Raw genomic sequence first — 9,536 nt, forward strand, 5'->3', positions numbered from 1 at the left:
CAGTGAGGAATGAGAGCTGAGACAGAGAGAGGGCAAAGAATGAGTATAAGAAGGAGGGCAGGAGTTGGGGAGGAAGGAGAGGGGGTTGGATTGGGAAAGCATGGTAGGAAGGATGGATGCAGGCATGGGCCTGGATACCTGTTGGAGAAAGGAAGGAACTTTTGTGCCCTCCTTTGGGAGCAAACTCAGGGTGACAGATACCTTGACACTGAGAACATGAATGAGAGCATGAATGGAATAATAAATACTTCTTCAGCTTTAACTGTAGACTTTAGCTTATGATCTGAAAAGATTTAATATTTCAGTGAGGGCAAGAGAAGGAAGGAAGAAGTGAAGGAAGGAAGGAAGGAAGGAAGGAAGGAAGGAAGGAAGAAAACAACGAAGGAAGGAAGGAAAGAAGTTAACCAAAGGAGGGGCGATGGAGTGAGTCATTTAGGGCAGGTGGAGGGTACAGGGCGAGCTACAGAAAGGAAGAAGAGGAAGGAGGATATAGGGAGGGCAGGGAAGGGACAGGGGAGGTGTTGGAGAAAGGAGGGCCTTGGTGTTCCCAGGTCTGAGGATAAATTCAGGTGACAGCTATCCTGAAACTGAAGACCAAGAATGGAGAAGAATAGTCTCTTAATTTAGCAACAATTGCAAGATTGTATCCTCTGGGTCGTATAAAATTATCAGCATTACAGGGAAGGAAAGAGGGCAGGAAGGGAGGGAGGGCACTGTGGTGAGGGGGAGTGAGGGAAAGTGAAAAGGACAGGACGGGTGGGGAAGGGGTAGGGGAAGAGATTGTACTGGGAGAGCATGACAGAGGATGGGAGAAGGAGGGAAAAACCAAGTGACAGGGCACCTATTGGAGAATGGAGGGAACTGGGGTGCCCAGCTTTGTGGATAAAGTCAGGGAGAAAGCTACACTGACAATAGAGAACATGAATGGAATAGTAGAGATGACTTTCAGCATCGTATCCAGACTCCATCCTGCCATGTGGAAAGTAATATTTCAGTCAGGGCTACAGATTGAATGAAGAAAGGAAGCAAGGAAGAAAGGAAGGAAAGAAGGATGGATGGAAGGTAGGAAACAAGGAAAGAAAGAAGGAAATAAGGAGGAAATAAGGAAGGAATCACACAAGGAATGGAGGAAGTGAGGGAGGGTGGGAGGGAGAGAACATCAGAGGGGAGGAAAAGAAGGGAGAACTCCGGAGGGATGTGAGGAAAGGGACAGGGGAGTTGTTGGAGAATGGAGGGACTTGGGGTGTCCAGCTCTAAGGATAAACTCAGGAGGGCAGCTAGCCTGACACTGGAGACCATGAATTGAAACATAAAGGCTGCTTTAGAAGCATCATCTCCATTACCCAACTCTCCTCTGGAAATTAAGTAATATTTCAGTAGGGTAGGGAAGGGCAGAAAAAAGGAAGGGAGGGAGAGGACTTTAGGGGGAGGGAAAGGAAGGAGAATGGAACGGAGAGGAGGTGGAGGGATGAAGCTGATTGGGAGTGGAAGGGAATGGGAGCTGAGGAGAGGGAAAGGGAGGCAGGCAAGGGACTGGGAGTCTGTTTGTGAAAGGAAAGAACTGCGGTGCCCACCTTTCGGCATCAACTCAGGTAACAGCTAGCATGACGATTAGATTATGAATGGAAGAGGAAGAACTTCTTTCAGCATCACCTACAGGCTCCAGCCTGTGGTCTGGAAAGGAAGTACCACTTCAATCAGGGATACGGAAAGAAGGAAGGCAGAAATGGAGGCAGGGAGTGAGGCATGCAGAGAGAGGGAGCAGATGGGAAGGCGAGCAAGGGAAGTGAAGGAGGAAGAGTGGGAAAGCAGGCAGAGGGCACAGGGGGAGGTATTGGAGTGAGAGGTATTGGTATGCTGGAGGGAGACAGGTTGAGACGGCACGTGTTGGAGAAAGTGATTAACTGGTGTGCCCACATTGGGAGTAAAGTCAGGCTGACACCTCAGCTGATAGTAGGACCATGAATATAATAGTAAAGACCTCATTCATTATCAACTCTAGGGTATAGCTTGTGATCTGGAAAGGATTTAACATTACAGTAAGGACTAGAGAAAGGAGGAAGGAAGGAGGGAAGGAAGGAAAGAAGGAAGGAAGGAGGGAAGGAGGACGGAAAGAAGTAATAAAGAAAAGTTATAAAGGGAGGGAAGGATAGAGTGAGTGAGGAGGGTGGATGGAAGTGCATAGGGCAAGGTATGGAAGGAAGAAGAGGAGGGAGGACGTATGGGAGGGCAGCGAAGGGACAGGGCAAGGGTTGCAAAAACGAGGAACTTGGTGTACCCAGCTCTGAGGATAAACTCAGGTGAAAGTTACCCTGACACAGGAATGCATGAATGGAAAAGTAAAGACTTCTCTTTTATCATCATGTGCAGGATCCAGCTGTCTCCTGGGAAGGAGAATTTTCAGTGTGGCAGGGAAGGAAACAAGGCAGGAGAGGAGGGAAGGCAGTGGAGGGTAAGAGAGAGAGGGGAATGAGGATGGGAAGGAGGGCATGTCAGAGGGAAGGGAGAGAAGCAGAAAGGCAGGGTAGAACCACCCAAGGGACAGCCAACGTGTTGGAGAAAGGTAGGAACTCAGGTGGGCAGTTTGGGGATAAACTTAGAGTGAGAGCTACCCTGCAATGAAGATCATGAATGGAAGAGGAAGGCATTCTTTCAGCGTCAACTCCAGCGTCCAGCCTGTGCTCTGGAAATGAAGTAATATTTCACTCAAGGGTAGGGAAGGATGGAAGGAAGGAAGAAAGGGAGTGAGGGAGGTTAGGAGAAGAGGGCAGGGCAAGAGAGGGAAGGGAAGGAGGAGGAGGGGGAAGGGAGGGTGAGGGGGAAGTGTGAGGGGAGTAGGAGGCCAGGGGTATGGAGGGGAGAGGGAGGGATGTAGGCAAGTACTGGGCACCAGTTGTAGAAAGTAAGGAAGTGGGATGTCCAGGTGTGGAGATAACCTCAAGGTACCAGCTAGCATGACCCTGGAGACCATGAATGGAAGAGTAAGCCTTCTTACAGCATCAAGTCCGCACTTCAACCGGTGGCCTGGAAAGGAAGTAAAATCTCAGTCACAGCTAAGAAAAGCAAGAGGGAAGGAAGTAAAAAAGGAAGGAAAGAAGGCAAAAGGGAATTTGATGAAGGAAGCAAGGAAGGAAGGAGAGAAGCGAGGAAGTAAGGAGGAAAGGAAAGAAGGATGGAAGGGAGGAAGGAAGAAGGAAGCAAAGAATGGAGGGATGGAGGAATGAAGGGAGTGAGTTATGGAGGCAGAATATGCTAGGGACAGAGTAGGTGTTAGAAACACGAAGGATGTGGGGTGCCCAGCTGAGGATCATCTCAGATGACAGCTACACTGACTCTGAGGAGCATGAATGAAAAGAACAGCTTTCTGTTTCACATCATTTCCAGGACCCAGCTCTCCTCTGGAAAATAACATTTCAGTAGGTGAAACAAGGACAGAACAATGGAAGGGAGGCAGAGGAGTTTAGGGAGAGGGAAAGGAGCATGAATGGGAAGGAGGGGCTGGCTGAGGGTGGAAGGGAGTGGGAGGGAATGGGAGGAGAGTGGAGGGAGGAGGCAGGCAAAGGACAGGCCACTTTTTGGAGAAAGTACAGAACAGAGGTACCCAGCTTTGGGGACAAACTCAGGTGGCAGGTACCATGTATGCAAGAGTAAGGAATTCTTTCAGTATCAGCTCTAGGCTCCAAACTTACATCCGGAAAGGAAGTAACTTCAGTCAGGGATAGGGAAAAAATGAAGGTAGAAAGGGTGGGACGGAGGAAGAGATGGAGAAGGAGGGACGTGAGGGGAGGGCGATGGATGGAAGGGATGGAGGAAGAGAGAGAAAGCATGCCCAGGCCATAGGGTGAGGGATTGAATTTGGAGGGCATGGTAGGTGGATAGTGAGGCCGGCATGGGACAGGGCACATACAGGAGAAACAAAGGGACTTGTGCACCCCACTTTGGGAGTAAAATCTGACTGACAGCTAACCTTACACTGAGACTCTGAAGAATTGTCCAACTGTCTGAGCTTGCTTCTTTGGAATTCAGAAGCCTTTGTAGTTTGTTGTTTCTCTGAGTCTCAAGTGCCTCTTCAGCAAATTGCTTGGTTCCCACACAGGAAGATATTTTGGGCCCAGGGAAGTGAATGAAACCAGTGATGTAGGAAATGAAATGTGTGTCTGTGAAACGGGAGGAGGAAGGCACTTCCATTTCAAACTGGAAATTTGTTCTCTTTGAGAAGGGCAGGCCATGTGTGTATGTTTTCAGTAGGAGAAGGTTGGAAAAATGAATTTGTGTTCAGAGCTTGGATTCTGGGGCTCCTCACCTGGTAGCAGACGTCTTTGATTGAGGGGTTTCCTCCCTGAAGAGAGGAACTCAAAGAAACATTGTGTCTACTTTGGTATTTACATTACATCCCAGTGCTCTGATGAAAGGTCCAGGTAGCAAGGATCACAAGACCGACCGATACTAACGCTGAGCAGGTGAGCATCTGTTGAGCCCTTTCATGCATAGTTGAGATCCCACTTGCAAGGATGGCAGGTGTACACAGAGGCCTATGAGGTGAATGAATGTAGCCTTGAAGCAAACACTGTCTTAGCACAATCCTGTAGGCAGGGAGGGGATGGCTCAACCTTCCTATTGCTCCAACTGGTTTTCCCTGCTTGGCTGGAGCTGAGAAAGGCAATAAAGGACTGCAGCTATGACCCAAGACCCTCTTTTATACCTGGTGGTTTCTGAACTATAAGTCCCAAATTTACTTTTCAGGAAGTACCACAATGAAGAACCTATGACTTCTTTAATTGTGCATTTTGAATTGGTTTCATTCTCTACTTGCATTTATACTGCCTCATCTTTATCTTTTCATACTTCTAAATTTATGTGATTTCCAGTTTTCTGAGGGTCTGCTACTATACATTCATTCCCTTTGCGTTTCAAAATCAGACAGCACCACTACTGCCAACCTGAATGATGGGAGCACAGATCTCTCCCAAAGCTGTTAAGGCTATATAATGATGACAGTTCTAGAGGGAAAATCACCGAAATTATGCTTCATGCACTTCACTGTCTACATCACACCTGCTTAAACTGAAAGAGGAGGCACACTCATGGAAATCATATAGAGACAAACATGGCAGAGTTCTAACATGGTGTGTATTTTCAGCAATCACCAACCTAAGTTTAAAAGACGCAGGGAACGTACAAGACGAAGGACACTGGGAGTTAAACTCAGCCAAAGATGGCACATCAGTAGTCTGGGACACAATGTCATGAGAGGGCTGCTCGCTAGGAAGATCCTCCTATAAATGTGTGAAATGGTACCATCCCAACATATACACAAACCTCAGCAAAGAACACGAATATACACAGAAAAAAAAGCACAACAGTGTTCCTCCACAAATTTTAACTTCCAAATAGATTAAAAAATCCTCAAGTGAAAGACTAACTAAGGTGGGGGAAAATGGGAAAGGAAGGAAGGCAACAATAAAGAGGTTCAATATTGTTATACTACTGGTTAGCTAGTGGAAAGAAAGATTTGATATCATTTGGAGAAATTTTTATACCCGCATCTTGTACTCTGAGTAACTTTTTTGAAGTTAATGCACAGTGTATTAATTATTGTTACTCTCTTATAATCGTGATTTGAAATTTCTTTTTCTCTTTAAAATAAAAGAGAAAAATCTTCATTGAAATATTTTTATCATTCTTAACAGACTTCTTTGTTCATTAGCACATATTTGCAGTTGTTAATATTTGCTTTCCATGTATGGAATTTGTACTTGTACATGCAATCTTGACAGAGGATGGAATTTATTTTCAGAATGGAAACAGGAAATAGGAAATCTGTGTGACCACTGGAGCAAAGCAGGCGAGGTGAAAATGTTGCTTGTTTTAGCCAAGAAGTAGGGGGTTGCAAGAGGCATATGCCAGAAAGGTGTTAGGAAAAGGCCAATGTTCCCATGTTCACCAAGGGCCTGGATGGCTGCAGAAGGCAATAGACACTTGGAGGTGGGGAGGGCTGATGCGCTATGTGATGGGGTGGCCATGGAGTGGTCATGTGTACCAGAGAGTTGAACACCTGAACCTGAGAAAGGGCTGCATGTTAGTTGGGACAAGTGCTTGTGTCCTGGCCTCCCTGCACCCCTCTTCTCAGAGGTGTCAAGGTAGAGATTTGTGACGTAGGGGTCTCCCCAGAGCTCCCATTGGCTGACAGAGGCTGAGTGATGCAACAGAGGATGGGTGGGGCTTCCACTACCGCAGCAGAGCTCAGGAGAGGAAGCAGGAAGCTGGGCAGGGGAGAAAGGTCAGAAGGCTTAGCCATGAGTGAGGAAATCCATGATGTACAGGGCAACTGGTTAGTCACTTGGGTAAAAACCCAGAAGCCCATGGTTAATCAGGAAGTGCCAGAAAACAGCTCCGAATGGAAGAAGGAGGCAGAGACCAGGGCTGACTCATAGCTAAAGGAAATAGAAGACGTAAGAGGACCATTCTTTGTCCTTTTGGCTGTGTCTTGCTCTTGGTTGATCCTGGGTGTCTGCCCGTGATCCCTCGACCCTGGCTCCTGGGCCCTGGCCCCCAGCCCCTGGCACCTTGCACCTCACCTCTGATCCCTGGACCTTCTGCCTTCTTGCACCCAATCCTTTCTCCTCTCAGGGCCCTTCTGCACTGCAGGGAATGGGCAGAGCAGGGCAGAGAAGGGCAGCTTCCTCCAGGCCCACTCTAACTGCTCTCTCCTCTCCTTTCGTTCAAGAGGCAGAAAGTCACCAAGGAAGTGCTATCAGTGCTTAACCAGAGTGCATAGAGACACCAGAACCACTCAGTACTGGTGCTCTGTTACAGAAAAGAAGAAGAGGATGGAAGAAGAAGACTAAGGTGAGGAGAAGCCCATGCTTCAGGGCCCGACTCCTGAGAGTACAGTGGAGAAAGCCAGACCAACAGGAGCCGTACACTGCAGGACTCCCACAGCTGTGTGGATGGAGACCCAAGGGGGTGTGCAGAATCCTCCAGCAGTTGTGCAGAAGAAGATTGCAGGAGCTATGCTGAAGACTCCAAAGAGCAGTCAGCTGAGCAGTCAGCTGAGCAGTCAGCTGAGCAGTCAGGTCAACCTTCAAGAGTCCAAATCTAGACAGTTAAGCATAGTGAAAATGCTAAAGGATGATTCTGCATTTCTGCACATTCCCTTTGGGGGAAAGAATGGAAGGCAGGGGATAGAAAAGTGGAAGGTAGAGCAGAGGAAAGGGAGGGCAAGGAGAGGGGAAGGAATTGGAGGGGGAGAGGAGGGTATGGGGAGGGTGCTGAGGCAAAAGAAATGGAAGTGGGGAGGGTGAGGGAAGTGGATGGGGAAGACAGGGGCATGATAGGCAAGAGAAGGGAGAGGGACAGAGAACAGAGAGGAGGGATAGAGATTGGAGGGGAGAGATGAGAGAAGGATAGAGGAGAGGTAGTGGAACAAAAAGGAGAGGAGGGTGGGGGAAGAGATGGGAGGGAGGCAGGAGAAGGGAGGTGCAGGAACGGGGGAGGAAGTGGGTGGAAAAGGAGTGAGGGTTGGAGTAAGTAATGGAGGAGGAAGAGAGGGAGGAAAAGAGAGGGATCAACTCCCAGGGTTAGGAGGGGAACGGAGCCCTGGGAGAACTAGGAGGTAAGCAGGTGGAAGTGAGTGAGGAAGGGGCAAGAGAAGGAAGCAGGGAGGTGGTGAGAGGTAATCAGGAGGGGGAGAAGAGGGAGGGAGGGAGGGTGTAGAGAGGGAGGGAGAGGGTTTGAAGAGGGATGTACTTAGGGGAAAGAGGGAAAGAAAGGGGAAGGAGAGGGAGGGAAAAAGGTTGAGGGGAGAAACAGAGGGATAGGGAAGAGAGGGAAGGCGAAGAGAGAGAGGAAGAGAGGGTGAAAATAGGGAATGTGTTAGAGAGGAATGAGAAGGAGGTGAGTATAAGGGAGGAAACGGTGTGAGGAAGGGAGTAGGAGGACAGAGATGGATGGAGCTGGAGGAGAGGGAGAGAGTGGAAGGAGGGGCAATATATGTAGGAGAGAAAAGTGAAGTCAGGTGAGGAGAGGAAGGTGAGGGCAGAAGAGGAGAGTGATTTAAGGAGATAAAGGTGAAGGGAAGAAGGAAGGCTTGAGGGAGACAGCAGGAGAGGGAGATGTGGAGAGGGGAGGTGAGCACACAGGAAGAGAGTAAGGTGAGTGTGGTGGAGGAGAGGGAGGTGAGGGTTGGGATTTGAGTGAGTGAGTGAGGGGGAAAAGGAGGAGAAGAGGAAGGGAGGAAATAAGGAAGGAGGAGGATTGGCAGTAGCGAGGTGGAAAACAAGAAGGGAGGGAAGGAGGGGAAGAGAGGGTGGGAGGGAAGAGGACAGGGAAGAACAGCAAGGAAAGGAAGGGATGGGGAGGACAGGAAGGGAGAAAGGGGAAGAGAAAAGGTAAGACTGAGGAGAGGGGAAGGAGGTGTTGTTGTTTGGGGAGGTGAGGCATAGAGGGAGGGAAAGGCTCTGGGGAAGCGCTAGGAGAAGTGTGAGAAAGAAGAGAGAGGAAGTGAGAGGTCAAATAGGTTGCAGAGATGGGAAGGAAAGACAGGGGAAGCACATAAAGAAAAGGGATTTGGGCAAGGGAAAAGGCAGGTGTGGATTCATGGAGAAACAAGGGTTGCCCAGTTTTATTGAGAATCTCAGGATGACTTGAGGTCATGAATGGAAGAGCAAAGACGTCTCCTTTCAGAATCATCTCCAGGCTCAATCCAGTCTTCTGGAAAGAAAGTAATATTTCAATCTGGCAGGTAATGACATAAGGACAGGAAGTGGAGGAGGGAAGTGGAGGAAAGAGGAAGAAGGGAAAGGGAAGAAGAATGGGAAGAAAGAAAAGGAGAGGGGAGAGGGGGAGTGATGATTGTGCGAGGTCAGGGCAGAGCGGGAGGATAAAAGGGAGGGAATAGGGGAAGCTTGGGAAGGGAGGACAGGGCAGGCAGGACAGAGGAGGGAGGGCAGGGATGGGACAGGTCAGTGGTTGAAGAGAGGAAGGAGTAGGGGTGCCTAGCTCTGAGAATAAACTAAGGATGACAGCTACCCTGACACTGGAGACATTAATGGAAAAGTAAAGGGTTCACTTTTAACTTCATCTGAGGATGCTGAGGTCTTCTTGAAAGGAAGTACTATTTGAGTAGAGCAGGAAATGACAGAAGGGAAAAAGGTTTGGTGGGGAGTTCTGGGAAAAGAGAGAAGACAAGGAGGATGGGAAGGAGGGGAAGGGTAGGTGAGAGGAGGAGGGCAGAGGGGGTGGAAGTTAACTGGATGGCCGGGGAGGGTTTCATACCTGGAGCAAGGCAAGCAAGGGAGCAGCTCTTGGAGAAAGAAAGGAGACCGGGTGCACAGCTTTGGGGAGAAACTCTGAGAGACATCTACCTGAAAGTGGAGACCAGGAATGGATGAGTAAAGCGTTCTTTCAGCATCAGCTCCAAGCTCCAATCTGTTCTCTGATGAGGAGGTAACATTTCACTAAGGGGTAAGAAGGAAAGGAAATCAGGAAGGAAGGAAGGAAGGGAGGAAGGAAGGAAGGAAGGAAGGAAGGAAGGA

Source organism: Chinchilla lanigera, unplaced genomic scaffold (genome assembly GCF_000276665.1).
Source record: "Chinchilla lanigera isolate Chin_1 unplaced genomic scaffold, ChiLan1.0 scaffold00138, whole genome shotgun sequence".
Lineage (NCBI taxonomy): Eukaryota > Metazoa > Chordata > Mammalia > Rodentia > Chinchillidae > Chinchilla > Chinchilla lanigera.